Genomic DNA, 15,430 nt, shown 5'->3' with positions numbered 1-15,430 from the left:
AAGAGATTCATGAAGGGGAATGTGGACCGCATATGAATGGCCACCTCCTCGCCAAGAAGATTATGAGACTCGGGTATTCTTGGTTGACTATCGAGTCGGATTGCAACCAGCATGTTAGATCCTGTCATCAATGCCGGGTATACGGCGACAGGATAAATGCGCCGCCAACCGAGCTACATCAAATGTCGAGCCATGGCCATTCCGCATGTGGGGAATTGATATGATTGGCCCTATCAACCCAAAGGCCTCAAACGGACATCGCTTTATTTTGGTGGCTATTGACTACTTCACTAAATGGATTGAAGCCAGCTCATATGCCAATGTCACTGCGAATAGTGTGGCTAAGTTTATCAAGCGAGATATCATCTCAAGATATGGAGTGCCAAGAGCCATCATTACGCATACAATGGCTCAAATTTGAACAACAAGGTTGTCGATCAACTATTGGAACAATTTAAGGTACGACACCTTAATTCTTCGCCTTACCGCCCGCAAATGAATGGAGCCGTGGAAGCGGCAAACAAGAACATCAAGAAGATATTGGCCAAAACTCGCTGAGAAATATCGAGATTGGCACGAAAGATTGCCATATGCTCTCATGGCCTACCGAACTTCAATTCGTACTTCAACCCGGGGCAACTCCTTACTCTTTGGTATACGGTATGGAAGCAGTCCTACCGAGTAGAGGTGGAAATCCCCTCTTTAAGGATTCTCGTCTCAAGTAGGGCTCACGGAAGATGAATGGAGTCGACGGAGACACGAACAATTGAATTTGATTGACGAAAAGCGATTAAGGGCTATCTGTCATGGTCAAAGTTATCGAAGAAAGTGGCCGAGCTTTTAACAAGAAGGTTAAACCTAGAAGTTTTGAAGCGGGGATGCTAGTTGTGAAGAAAATGCTCCCAAACGCACAACACCCGGGAGGCAAATTCATGCCAAATTATGAAGGCCCCTATGTGATTCGAAGGTCTTATCCGGGGGAGCTCTTATACTTGTAAACATGGATGGAGAAGAATTGGCAAGTCCAGTGAATTCGGATGCCGTGAAGAGATATTTTCCTTGAAATAAATTGAGCTTCGGAGCGGTTGATGAGCGAGATATGAGTCACATGAAAATTTTGCATTTGCATGACATCTCGCATACATGCATTTGCATACGTTTGTATTTTGTAGGTGGACTGGGAATCATGAAGAACTTTGCGAGAGCAACCGATCAAAACAGGGAAGTTATCTCGTTACTTTGGATCACGGATTTTGAATATCTTGGACTAATTGTTTCCTTTTGTTCTTTACAGGAAACAGGAGTCGACACCCGAAAGAGGAGACAGGAGTCAACATCCGAAGGAGATAAGAAGAAATCACTTCGGGATTTGAAAATTTGAATATCTTGGACTGATTGTTTCCTTTTGTTTTTACAGGAGACAGGAGTCAACGTCCGAAGGAGACGAGAAGAAATCGCTTGGAACTTAAAATTTTGAATACCTTGAACTGATTGTTTCCTTTTGTTTTTACGGGGACGAAGCCAATATTTGAAGAAGACAGGTTTGAGGTTCTCTTTCTTTACAAAGAATTTTCATACGCCGTCGTGCTTGAAATTGAAAAAACTTGGAATTATAGAGCCACAAGGCCCTTTCAAAGAAATATTCCTTACAAATTACAGAAACATCTTTTGAATATTATCTTTGATGAGAACATTTGGCAAACGATGAATTTTGATGAAAACGCCCGAGTTTCTATAAAAGGGCATGCTTTGAAAGCTTTTCAAAAGAATGATCCTTCAAATGAAAAGAGGCAAACTTTGTCCTTAAACACGTCCCCGACACACTTGAGTGATGAGTGAGAGTGATGGAGCGAAAGAGCTTAATTTTGGGACGTAGGGATCATTCGCGGTGATTACATGGATTAAAATGATGAAAGGCATTTCCATTTCAAAATTATCCATACACATTTGTATCCCTTGATAACCACTCCGAGCCAAAAAGGGAGAATTTTATGAATATAACCCTGTCAAGAACCACCCCACAATGGGGCATATTTGGAGGTTCATTGGATGATTCCTTGGAGAAAAGGTCGGGTAAGACTTTATTGTACTTGACTCGCATCAATCTTTTGTGATTAGCTTCAGGTGATTTCCGGCAAAGACTTGGAACACCTCAAAGTGAAGAAAAGCATTTCATCTCTATATCCCAAACACTTACCCTTTGAAAAGCCAATTTGAGCCTTTGAATATTCATTTCTAAACCCTTGTTGGTGATCACCCCCCACACCGGGGCAAAGCAAAGGAATTACCAGCAATGAATCAAAAAGCATGATCGGAAGAATTTTGATACTGGTCTCAAAAGAACCAATCGGTCTGAAAATGATGAAGAATGAAAGGGCTAGAAAAAGCAAAGTGCCTGGTAAAAGCAAGGCCAAAGCCCATGAAAAGAGCATCCCGAAAAGGGGCAAATCCTAAAGAAAAATCATTAAGATGAAAAGAGGAAAATCCTCAAAATCAATTGGAAAAAGAATGATTGTGAATCTTCCGCAAAAGGCAAATGAAAGCTGGAGAAATGTCAAGGTGATCACCAAAGTTCACCCTCTTTTGAAAATATGGCCGTTCTTAAAGAGCCCACCTTAAACCAAAATACAACCTTGTCACCGGAACTTTTCGATCTAAGAGGTGTTTCAGGTTAATGCAAGAAATCATACGGGAAGCTACCGCTTAAAGAGGTAAGTACAATCTGTCTTATCATGACTTCGGGGTTCTTGACTTGTAGACCCGAAGAAGCTATTTCAGATCAAAATTCATTTCTAAACTTCAAAATGAATATCCTTTGAAAAGCCTTTGACCTGGCCTGAATTACGGTCCCTTTTAAAATGCCTTCTCCGATTAGTCGATTGTATGAATCTCGAATGATCCCGAAACCTCGAGGTTAGGTTTCTCGTGAGCAGATTTGAATTTTAAGAAAAGCCTTCCTAAATGGTGAGAAGCCCTCTTGGATGAAGGAAAATCCTTTTGAAATTTTTTTAAAACAACCTTTTTGAAGAACACTCGGGATGTGTCATTCAAAGTCCATCCCCAATGGAGATTTGAAATTGTGATTGGAGACATTTCCCTCACAAATACACTTTGAAAATTTGTCTAGAATTCTTGAATTTTTTCCAAGAACTTAAAGTTGTCATACTAATGATGTTTGATTGAACTTTCTGCGGGTTCCCCGGTGACCCCAAATCCTCGGAAAAGTTGCATTTTAAAGATTTGATTAACTTGGATTTTCTCGGGTCTTTTGGCATCCCCGGGTCCTCGGATCCTCTCGCTTATTTGAAAATTTGAAATAGGGTTTGAGCTCGTAGGTACACTAGTCAACCTAGGTCCTCGAGATGGCACCCTCTCGGACGGTTAGTAGCTGGAGAGACGAAAACCGATCTGCTTATTTGAAAATTTGAAATAGGGTTTGAGCTCAGTAGGTACACTAGTCAACCTAGGTCCTCGGATGGCACCCTCTCGGACGGTTAGTAGCTGGAGAGACGAAAACCGATCTGCTTATTTGAAAATTTGAAATAGGGTTTGAGCTCCGTAGGTACACTAGTTAACCTAGGTCCTCGAGATGGCACCCTCTCGGACGGTTAGTAGCTGGAGAGACGAAAACCGATCTCGCTTTTTAGATGGTGAGTCCCCGCATGGAGGATAGCCAATCTTTTTTAAATAGGTGAAACCCCTTTGTTACAAGGGTGAACCTCCCCCTCAGACGGTTAGTAGCTGGAGAGACGAAAGCCGATCTGCTTTTTAGATGGTGAGTCCCCGCATGGAGGATAGCCAATCTTTTTAAATAGGTGAAACCCCTTTGTTACAAGGGTGAACCTCCCCCTCGACGGTTAGTAGTTGGAGAGACGAAAGCCGATCCGCTTTTTAGATGGTGAGTCCCCGCATGGAGGATAGCCAATCTTTTTAAATAGGTGAAACCCCTTTGTTACAAGGGTGAACCTCCCCCTCGACGGTTAGTAGCTGGAGAGACGAAAGCCGATCTCGCTTTTTAGATGGTGAGTCCCCGCATGGAGGATAGCCAATCTTTTTAAATAGGTGAAACCCCTTTGTTACAAGGGTGAACCTCCCCTTTCAGACGGTTAGTAGCTGGAGAGACGAAAGCCGATCTGCCCCCTTTTTAAATGATGAATCCCTAGTGGATAGTCAAACCCATTTTAAATAGGTGAAACCCCTTTGTTACAAGGGTGAACCTTCCTTCCAAATCTTCAAACCACCACTCGACATCATACGGACGCCGACCATTGCAAATCTCGTCGCGCCATTCACAGTAATTCCATACACCGAATCTTTCAACCTCGGATCGACAAATCTCAAACCATAGACAGGTGAGCTACGGGTAAGTCTCTCTCTTCTCATTTCTCTTTCACATAAAATGAGCATGAATCGAAATAATTCCCCACGGAGTCGAGCTTAAACTGCGAAGGTAAAGCAATCGAATGTCAAAGACTTATTTTCTTTAGATTTTTCCCCAGCAGAAGTCGATTAAGGATCCAGGTGTCACCTTGTCTTTGAAAGCAACCTCTAACCGAGATTACTTTCAAAGAGGGGCAATGTTGACACCCGAATTTTTAGTCGGTTTTCCTTTAGTTTTATTTTCCAAAATTCATTAAAAATTCACAAAAAATCAAAAAATTAAAAAATCAACATTGGAAGCCTTGGCCAAGCTTAAGGAACCAATTTGGAACAAAAAATAATTTTTCATATTTCTCGCATTTTTTTTAATATTTTCGAAAATAGGAAAATACTTGAAAAATTCATAAAAAATACTTTTCGAGGTCGCAAAAATACATAAAAATGTTCAATATTTTTCTTTTAATTCCCTTTTAATATTGACCTCAATAAAAATCAAAAATTGAGTTTAATCTTAGGTGTTTCTTCACAACGCCTAAGGTTGAATTTGCACAAAAAATACCAATTGAGTCTCTTTATTTGCAATTTTTGCACATTTGTTGTCTAGACATTCAATTGCAGTCCCTTTGAACTTTAATTTGATCAATTCCACCCTCAATTGCACGAATTGCACGAATTAGGCAAAATCCCCAAAATATTTTCAATTTAGTCCCTCAATCGGTCAATTTTTGAAATTACTTTTAATTGAGGGACTATCATTGCAAAATCGGATTGTCACCCTATGTTTTCATGCATTCTAAATCGATTGGAATGGGTTTCGGGATCCAATTTGGTCAAATTGACACTCAATTGAACATTTCCCCAATTTGGGATTTTAGAAAAATTTGGGTTTTTTGTGCAAATTGATAAGAAATTTTGGGCGAAATTGCATTTCTAGATAATATCCAGGCCCCTAAGTGCAATTTTCAAATTTAATTGCAAAAATTCCAAGTCAATTTTGTTTAATTTTGAAAATTACGCGAAGTTCATTGTCCGAACCGGTTCGGACCGGTCTGACCGCCGGTCGGACCGGTCGAACCGGTCCCGAACTGTGCTTCGTCTTCCTCAGAACGCCCGTGCATATGAACAGTGAATGGCATGATTTGGACGATCAAATTGACAGGCCAATTGGTGATAATTGAAGCAATTAATTTAGGCGTTTTGTTCCCCAGGTTGATACGCGTTGATTGAGCCAAGTATCAAGATCAATGGCCGCCGGAGGAGCTCCGGCGAGCGAGTCAAAGTCACGGCGACATGAAAAAGTCAACAGCCTGCAAATCAAGTGCAATTCGCGCGTAATTGACATCGCCGGAGCACCAAACGGAGTCCAACGGAATTGCATTCCGTTCTTGACGCCGTTTAGACCATTTGGCACACTTGAGCACGTGCGGAGGAAGCTCGGCCAGCTCACATTCGACACGCGCAAATTCGAAAGTGGGTATAAATAGGCTGGGAAGCTTCGCGAATGAGAGAGGTTCATTTGCTCGCCCGAGCAACAGAATAGAGATAGAGAGAGAGAGAAAGCGAAGGAGAGCTCACCTTCTCGCCCGAGCGATCGAAGGTTTGAGCTCGGTCCGTGAGTTCTTCGCGAAGGCAATTCGGAGAGAATCGAACCTCGCCGCTACTTCGGAAGCTTGCCCGAACCTTGGAGAAGCGATCGCGGCCTCTGGATTAGCTCGAAACCTTCAAAATCGGTGAGTCGACTTCTCAAGCTTCTTCTTGTGCAATCATGGCGTCGCATCATCCCGAGCATGATTGTTGCAATTAGTTTGTGCGTTTTACTCCTTGAGCATCACTGACCACAATCGCACTTCGTTTTTGCATCGATTTCCCTCGAATCACGCGAGTCGAACCCCCAACCTTGCTCGGTCCGGCCGAACACCGGCCGGGCTATTTCGGACCTTGCGAGCTCGATCTGAGCTCGAGGTAAGTTCACTTACCTCTTATTCCGGCTTCTGTGTGATATGATTTGATTGTTATGCTATATGCTGTGCGTTTGAAGTTCCGGTTGTCGCGACTGTGATTGATCCGATTCTCGCGATTTAGTGGATAAAATACTTAGATCTTTGGATATGTTATAGAGGAGGTTCGGGTGAGTTGTTTGGCGTTGGTTTCACGTTATTCCGGCGAGATCTCACCGTCGGATCTCGCCGGAGGGATGTCAGCCGTCCGTTTAGTGGTCGTCGCGAGGAAGAAGAAGAAGGTGACGTGGCGGTCAACGTGGTCGGCGGTCTGACGTGTCGGGCGCTGGTTGGTCCCGGCTAATCGGCCGACTCGGCTCGGCCGTTGGCGCGGACGAGCCGAGTCGAGATCTCATCCAACGGCCCGCATTATTAGTTGAGTTTGATTACGGGCCGTTGGATCTTTATTTTTATATTTTTGGATATTAGATATATTAGATTAGAAAATAGAAAATGTAAAACGGTGTCGTTTAATGTAGGCGATTCGGCGTCGTTTTGGCTATAGAATGGATGGACGGTCCAGATCAAGTCTAGGTTAGATCATGACCGTTCATGCATTTAATCGATCCGGCGTCGTTTTAGCAAGAGTAGGACGAATGGCTGAGATGAGATCTAGGTTAGATCTCGGCCGTTCATTCGATAAGCGGATACGTCGTCGTTTTGGTTCCAGAAAGATTGGACGGTGCGAGATCGGGTTTAGAATTAATCGCAGCCGTTCATTGCTATAAGTGATGCGGCGCCGTTTAGACTAAGATCCGAAGCGTCGTCGTTTTGATTAGGGTAGAGTCAATGGCTGAGATTGATTTAAGAGTTGATCTCAGCCAGTCCATTTCTTTTATATATTTTCGAATAATAGGAAATTAGTTTAGAAAATAAAAAAAATCAAATAAATAGCATACGGCGCCGTTTTAGCCGTAGAGGGGTCTGAGCGAGCGGTCGGACCGGGTTGACCGGCCGTTGACCGGTTTGACCCGGTCCGGTTCATTAATAAAAAATAATAAAAAATAAAAAGAAATTTCCAAAAATCCAAAAAAATTGTAAAAATACTTAGAAAATTCATAAAAATTCCCAGTTTTCACAAAAAATTTCTAAAAATTCCTAGATCGATTCGGGACTCATAAAGTCCGGATCGAAAATTTTTGAGACTTCAAGGGTCGATTAATTTCGATCCGGAAAATTTCCAATATTTTTTAAAAATAAATAAAAATTCCAAAAAATAGAAAAAATTAGAAAAATTCAAGAAAATCACAAAAAATGAGAAATGGCCACATTCAACTGGCCAAATCGAAATTTTGTGATTTTCGGTCCCGAACCCCAAAAAATGACCATTCTACCCTTCCGGGCCATTCGCCCCAAATTTTTACCAAATCACCCCGATACCCAAAATTGATTTTTGTGTGGGCCGATAGGGCCATTTTAGACATATCAAACCCCGATTGATTGATTTGATTGCTTGTAATGATTTTGATCGCGTTAATTCCTCGATTGTGATTGATTAGGATAGAAAAATCCCATCTATATGAATACTTAGATTTTTTAGGACCTACCTCATCTTATATCGCATCCGCATGAAATCTTAGGTTAGAAAAACAATCAACATCGGTAACCGAAAGGGCGTCAAATATGAAACTTGGCGTAACCAAATCCCCGGACCCAAAATCTCTGGTTTTCGCGGAACCGAACGGTTTCTCCCGACCGCTCGGTAAGGTTTTCCGATCGTACCTTCCAATAAATCGATCGGTGGCGACTCCAAATTGCATGTACATCTCGCACATGCCACCCGACCACACAAGGTCAATTTCGATATTTGAAAAATTTTACCCGACATCGCGATTCGAGTAATGGGTCTTGGGAGAGACTCGCGATCCCCCATATATATGCCTATAAAAGGAGGGATCGGCTCGTTAGCCCTATTCCACCCCGGGAAGGAAATTTCCGGGAGGGTCGCGACACCGAGCACTCCAAATCAGAACCGGTTTCTCCTCCAATCTCACACAATCAGCCTCTATTAGGTCCAAACTAACCATCTAACATGCTCTTTGGTACTTGCAAGCCTAAGGAAAGATTATAACCACTTACGAGTCCTTTTTGGCGAAGAAAAAGTAGGCGATCAAGCCTCCACCGTGCGCGACCAGAATCTATCCAAGGATGTCCCCTTCGATTTAGGCAAGAAAACACCAACTTTAGTCCGTGAAACTCTCACAAAATTCACATATAATCATCCTCCTTCGTTCCTCCATAATCTATGGTCAAATCCAAGACATTTACCTCCTTGAAAGTCGAAGGAACCGAACAAGGCAGCCCCTTTTCCAACCGGCTGCTGTTCCGGCGTCCAAGGGAGAGAGATGGCGGTGGTCCGCCGACGTGGAGCTCCGGTGGTTCACGGCCGTAAAGGAAAGAGGAAGGGGCGGCGATGGTGTTCCTCCTTGCACGCCGAAGAAGAGAGAGCCGAGAGAGAGAGGATGAGTTTGTGAGAGCAAAGGAGAGAACAAAAATGAGAGAGAGAGAAATGGAGGTGTTCGGTCAAGTATATGGGGAGAGAGTGGAAGAAGAGCTCAAAAATGGCTAAGGAAAAGAGAGGGAAAATGGGGAAAGAGAGGGAGTGGTTTCTCCAATTTCCAAGGAAGAAGAGATGGTGGGTTAGGTTTATGACATGAATAGTAGTGTGAATAGTGATGGAAGGTTGTCAATCAAGAGGACTATTCTAGTCAATCAAGGTAGTCATTCAAGAGGACTATTCTAGTCAATCAAGGGTTGTCATTCAAGAGGACTATTCTAGTCAATCAAGGGTAGTCATTCAAGAGGACTATTCTAGTCAATCAAGGGTTGTCATTCAAGAGGACTATTCTAGTCAATCAAGGGTATTGTCCCCTAGTCCATCAAGTTGTGTCCATGGGTTCAAGGGTTTGCCCTATCTTGAAATCTAAGAGCACATGGGGTTTTGGTGGCTTCTAGAATTTCGACTAACATGGGGGATTAATATTCTCTAAACGCGATTAACCTTACTCCAAGTAATTAGGCCCTAAATCGATCGAGATTAAGGGTTAACCAAAATTTAAAGGGGTATTCCAAGGTCCAAATCTTCGATGAGACGATGTCCAAAATTTTATTCACTGGACCTCACCAAATTCGATCCCCGAATCCAATTCCAATTTCACTTCCGAACACCGCCGATCTTGATTCCAATTTATCTCGGGCTAACGGGCGGCTTATTAGGCACGTACGCGTAGCAACCTTGTGATCCTCATCACTATTTGGAACACTCGAGATTTGGCGACCTCGATCATCCCGGGAATGCGAGGGTTCGTCGCTAGTTCCGATTATCCCGATCGTCATAGTTCGATTTAAGGAGATTTTTGGCAAATTGTACGTTGGCGAGCGGAACCACCCGCGACCCAATCGTACAACACTAGCCATATGTTCCTTAATCATTCTTGGACCAGTCCTTAACGGTCACAAAACTTTTCCTCGACAATTCCTAGGGTCTAAGTGCCATTTCTCACGCGAGTTTTCTAGGTCTACGTCGTACCTCCTGGTCAGCCTTTCCCCTTCGGTTAGACAACCCATGAGTGATCAATTCAGGGCGAGATATAACTGGAATACATCGTCGGATATTCATTCATTCATTAGTTCTGAATCGGGTCGAAATTTGGGATGTCACAACTCTTCCCCCTTTACAAAAATTTCGTCCTCGAAATTTACAATCAAAGTCACCTATTCAAACAAATGGGGGTACCGACGTCTCATCGCTTCCTCCGCTTCCCACGTGGCTCCCTCGGTACCATGATGTTCCCATATTACCTTGACCAGCGGGATCGTCTTGTTCCTTAGTACTTGCTCCTTTCTATCCTCGATCCCGACGGGCCTTTCCACATACGTCACTCTTTCGTCTACTTCGATGACTTCATGGTCCAATACATGTGTCGGGTCCGGCTCGTACTTCCTTAGCATCGAGACGTGGAAGACATTGTGCACCCGTGACAAACTTGGTGGCAAGGCGAGACGATAGGCCAAGGTACCGATTCGCTCTAAAACCTCAAAGGGTCCCACGTACCTAGGACTCAGCTTTCCTTTCTTGCCGAATCTTGATAGTCCTCGCATCGGCGACACCTTGAGGAATACATGATCTCCGACCTGAAATTCCAAAGGCCTTCGTCGCTTGTCCGCATAACTCTTTTGGCGACTACGTGCCGTCTTGAGTCTTTCTCTAATCACCTTAACTGCTTCCACGGATCTCTCCACCAACTCCGGCCCAGTTATGCTTCTTTCACCAACTTCGTCCCAGCACAGAGGGGTTCGGCAAGCCCTACCATATAATGCCTCGAAGGGTGCCATCTGAATACTACGTTGGTAACTGTTGTTATAGGCAAACTCCACTAAGTGTAACTGATCCTCCCATCCACTTTTGAAGTCAATTACACATGCCCTTAGCATGTCTTCCAAGGTCTGAATGGTCCTTTCTGATTGTCCGTCGGTCCGGGGATGGTACGCCGTACTGTCTTGTAGTTTTGTTCCCGGGGCCTCTTGTAAACTTTTCCAGAACATGGCCGTGAACTTCGGGTCTCGATCGGACGTAATCGTCACCGGGACTCCATGTAAGCGCACTATCTGCCTCATGTATAACCCCGCATACTTCTCCATATCAAAGTCCTTTCGTACCGGTAGGAAATGTGCGGACTTGGTCGGTCTATCCACAATCACCCATATGGAATCGTGTCCCCGTGGACTCCTTGGTAGCCCCATTACGAAATCCATGGTGATGTGCTCCCACTTCCATTCGGGAATCTCTAAAGGTTGTAGCATTCCGCCCGGCTTACGATGCTGTGCCTTAACTTGTTGGCACGTCAAGCACTTCGCCACATGCTTGGCGACATCTACCTTCATTCCATTCTACCAGTAGTGTTGGCGGAGATTCCGATACATCTTCGTACATCCCGGGTGGATACTATAGTTACTTCGATGCGCTTCCGATAAAATCCTTTCTCGGAGCTCTTCGTCATTGGGCACGCACGGCCTCCCACGAAACTTCAGTATTCCTTCCCCCGACACTTGAAACTCCGGTTTCCTCTTATCCGCTTCCATTCCCAATATCTTTTGGAGGTCGGGGTCCGTCGACTACAATGCCTTAATCCTATCCTGGATCTCGGGTTCAATCCTTAGTGTCGCTATCAAGCTGGACAACCGACAAACCTCCAATTTGAACTCCGAATCTCTTATCCTTTCCAACAGAGTCCACTCTTTTACTAGCATATGCGCCATACTCGACTTCCGACTTAGCGCATCTGCTACTCGATTTGCTTTCCCAGGGTGATACGTAATGTCGCAGTCATAGTCCTTGAGTAACTCTATCCACCGACGTTGCCTCATATTCAACTCCTTCCGGGAAAATAAATACTTTAGACTCTGGTGGTCCGTATAGATCTGAAATTTCTCTCCACACAAATAATGCCTCCCGATCTTCAAGGCGAAGACTATGGCAGCAAGTTCCAAATCGTGCGTCGGGTAATTCATCTCATGGGGTCTTAATTGGCGCGAGGCATATGCCACTACCTTTCCATGTTGCATTAGTACACAGCCCATTCCTTTCAAAGACGCGTCACTATAAACCTCATATCCTCCTGGTCCGGAGGGGATAGTCGATACTGGTGCGATAGTCGGCCCGTGCTTAAGCTCCTGGAAACTCCTTTCACACTTGTCGGTCCAATCAAACTTCATTTCCTTCTTCGTCAATCTAGTTAAGGGCATGGCTATCGAGGAGAACTTCTCCACAAACCTTCTATAGTAGCCTGCCGGACCCAAGAAACTCCTCACTTCGGTCACCGTTGTCGGTCTAGGCCAATTCATCACCGCTTCAATCTTAGAAGGGTCCACCGAGATTCCATCTCTAGAAACTACATGCCCAAGGAACGCCACTCTACTCAGCCAAAACTCGCATTTACTAAACTTGGCGTAGAGTGAGTGTTCTTTAATGTTTGCAAGATAATCCTCAAGTGCGCCTCATGTTCACCATCACTCCTTGAGTAGATCGGGATGTCATCTATGAACACTATGACGAACTTATCCAAATACTCCTTGAACACTCGATGCATCAAGTCCATGAACGCAGCAGGGGCATTAGTCAATCCAAAAGGCATCACTTGTAAACTCATAATGCCCATACCTTGTCCTAAAGGCGATCTTAGGGATATCTTCCTTCTTAATCCTTAATTGGTGATACCCCGTCCTTAGGTTAATCTTCGAGAACATCGAAGCACCTTGCGCTTGGTCGAACAAGTCATCTATTCTTGGCAATGGGTACTTGTTCTTAATGGTCACCTTGATTCAATCGTCTATAGTCGATGCACAACCGCAACGACCCGTCCTTCTTCCTTACAAACAACACTTGGTGCTCCCCAAGGTGAAGCACTTGGGACGAATAAACCCTTTGTCCAATAGTTCTTGCATTTGCACCTTTAACTCCTTCAACTCGGATAGGGACATTCTATAGGGCGCCTTCGATATCGGTTCCGTCCCGGGGCTAATTCAATAGAGAATTCCGTTTCTCTCTCGGTGGCGATCCAGGTAAATCTTGAGGAAACACATCGAGGTATTCACGCACTACCGGTATGTTTTCCAACTTAGGTCCTTCGCCGTCGGATCCAACACAACCGCTAAATAAGCCTCACATCCATCATTCATCGCCTTAGTCACCTCAAGTGACGAGACTAGAGGGATCGACGTTCCTCCCCGACTCCCAACAAAATCAAATCTAGGGCGACCAAAAGGAAAGAATTGAATCGCCCTGCTCCCGCAATCAACCACGGCTTTTAACTTACCCAACCAATCCATCCCGACTATAACATCAAAGTCATACATGGGCAACACAAAGAAGATCAATCAATTCCTCACTACCGCCAATCACTATTTTACGGTCCCAACACCCTAAGGAAACCAACACTTCACTCTTTAAGGGTGTAGCCACATGCAATATTGCTTCCAACGGTTTTAACTCTAATCCAACTAAATCAGCAAATTGAGCGACACGAATGAATGCGAAGCCCCGTGGTCAAACAAGGCATATGCAGCATGATCGCATAATGTAACCGTACCTGTGACCACGCCGGGCGTGCTCTCCACCTCCTTGCGTGCCACAGCATACACTCGTCCTTGAGCCGGCGGCCTACCCAAGTCGTTACAGGGGCGGGCTCCCCGCCGGTGATCCATACCGAGGCCGTTGTCCTTGCGATCGTTGTTCCGGAGCTTGACTCGGGCAGTTCCTTATTTGGTGACCCAGCTGGCCACACTTGAAGCACGCGCCCGTCCTACTTGGGCAAGGCCCACTCCCATGCCTCCTACCACATAAACGACAGTTCCAGCTAGTCTGACGGTTAGGCTTCCCAATATTCTTCCGGGGTGGAGGGACGAAGCGCCCGTTGTCCGCCATTGGCCTCTTGCCAAACCGACGACGGTCTCTAACAGGAGCGAACCGCGAACCAGATGCGGCAGCCCTTTCCTTCATGTCTCTTTCAATCATTTGACCTCTCTCATACATCTCTTCATAAGTCCTCGGGTTCGGTGCAATCATCCGATTGCGAAGGTCAGGTCTCGATCCATCCCTAAATCTTCGCGCCTTGTCTATTGGGTTCTCCACCATCCTCGGCGCGTACCTTGACAATCTAGCGAACTCCGCCTCATATTGGTCGATCGTTAACCGGTTCCCGCGAAGTTGTTGGAACTCTACCAACTTTCGCTCCCGAGCGGTCTCCGAGAAATACTTCCCGTTAAATGCCTCAATAAAGGCAATCCAAGTGAGAGCAGGCGCCTCGGGAAATATCCTTCATCCGGTGGCCTTCCACCAATCATCTCGTGGTACCCTCTAACCGGTAAGCCGCCAGGGTCACCTTCTCCTCATCGTTGCACCCAAGAACCTCAAAGGCCTTCTCCGAGTTTCTCAATCCAACGAGGTGCCATCTCCGGATCTCCAAAGCACCATCAAACCGAGCTGGTTTCGGTTTCGAGAAATTGTTCCACCAGGTGACTCATCGGGCGATTCCCGTTCCCGTTTCCTCCTCCATGGTTATTCCCATTTGCCACATTGGCGCGGCCACAAGCAGCCTCTCGCAGCTCGAGCCACGGCGGCAGCCTCTTTCCCCGAGCTTGTCCGCCCATCAAATTACCAATTTCCTCTAGGGCTCTAAGAACTCCATCTACTCTCGGGTCCTCTATCGCAGGCGCTCTCGAGCTAGAAGCTCTTCTTGTTCCCCTAGTTCCGTCGCTCATCTCAAAGAAGGTTTCACTACACCCGACAACTACAATTACTCGGGGATCGGGGCCTAAGCCAAGCACTCAAGCATATCTACTCTCAACTAGCACCTTAGGATCCCCCACGACTCATCGTGCAACCAACTCACGGTACTCAATCAAGCATCCAAAACCAAAGGAAAACAAGCTACGCAATCACCAATTCATAGCACGCCAGCAACCATAGCGTCACAAAGAAGGGTTTTCAATCGTACCTACTGGTCCAAACGCATCTGCAGCTTAGTGAAATCAACACAAGCAATCCAATACATCAAGCGGATTTCACATCCAATTCACACAATTGCCTGATATGAAGACCCATCTCCTTGCCAATACACATGCACCACATCAAATGTCATGCTTTCGTGCCTAAGACTCGCGATCGCCTAAAGTCTCAACTAGTGGTCGCTCTAAAGTCATTCCTCCTTATCACTCCATCGCTCAAACGACGTGGATCGAGCTGACCTTGCTCTGATACCACTCGAACGGGGATGTCACGTCCCGTGCCCGACGGGTCGACCAACATCCCGCAAGGTCACCAGAGAACTCGCAACTCACCAGGATCCACAACGAACGTAAAGTATGCGAGATGCAATGCAAGCGGAACGATAAAAACAACCCAGACAAAATAAACAACAGAATGACATAGAGCACAACGTTAGCGTACAAGGAACACAACTAGGTAAAGTCAAGGTTCATACGGACCACCCAAAAATACAACGACTACGACTCGGGACACGACGTGGGGAACACAAAAAGAAACCACCTAAACA

The 15,430-nt window shown here is 45.2% G+C and overlaps 1 pseudogene; it reads right to left on the bottom strand.

The window, feature by feature from the left end:
- Positions 1 to 11,941: 11,941 nt before the first annotated feature.
- LOC125316298 lies at positions 11,942 to 14,636 on the bottom strand (annotated as a pseudogene).
- Positions 14,637 to 15,430: the final 794 nt, after the last annotated feature.

Source organism: Rhodamnia argentea, chromosome 8 (assembly GCF_020921035.1).
Source record: "Rhodamnia argentea isolate NSW1041297 chromosome 8, ASM2092103v1, whole genome shotgun sequence".
Taxonomy (NCBI): Eukaryota; Viridiplantae; Streptophyta; class Magnoliopsida; order Myrtales; family Myrtaceae; genus Rhodamnia; species Rhodamnia argentea.
This window is presented reverse-complemented; position numbering and strand designations above follow the sequence as displayed.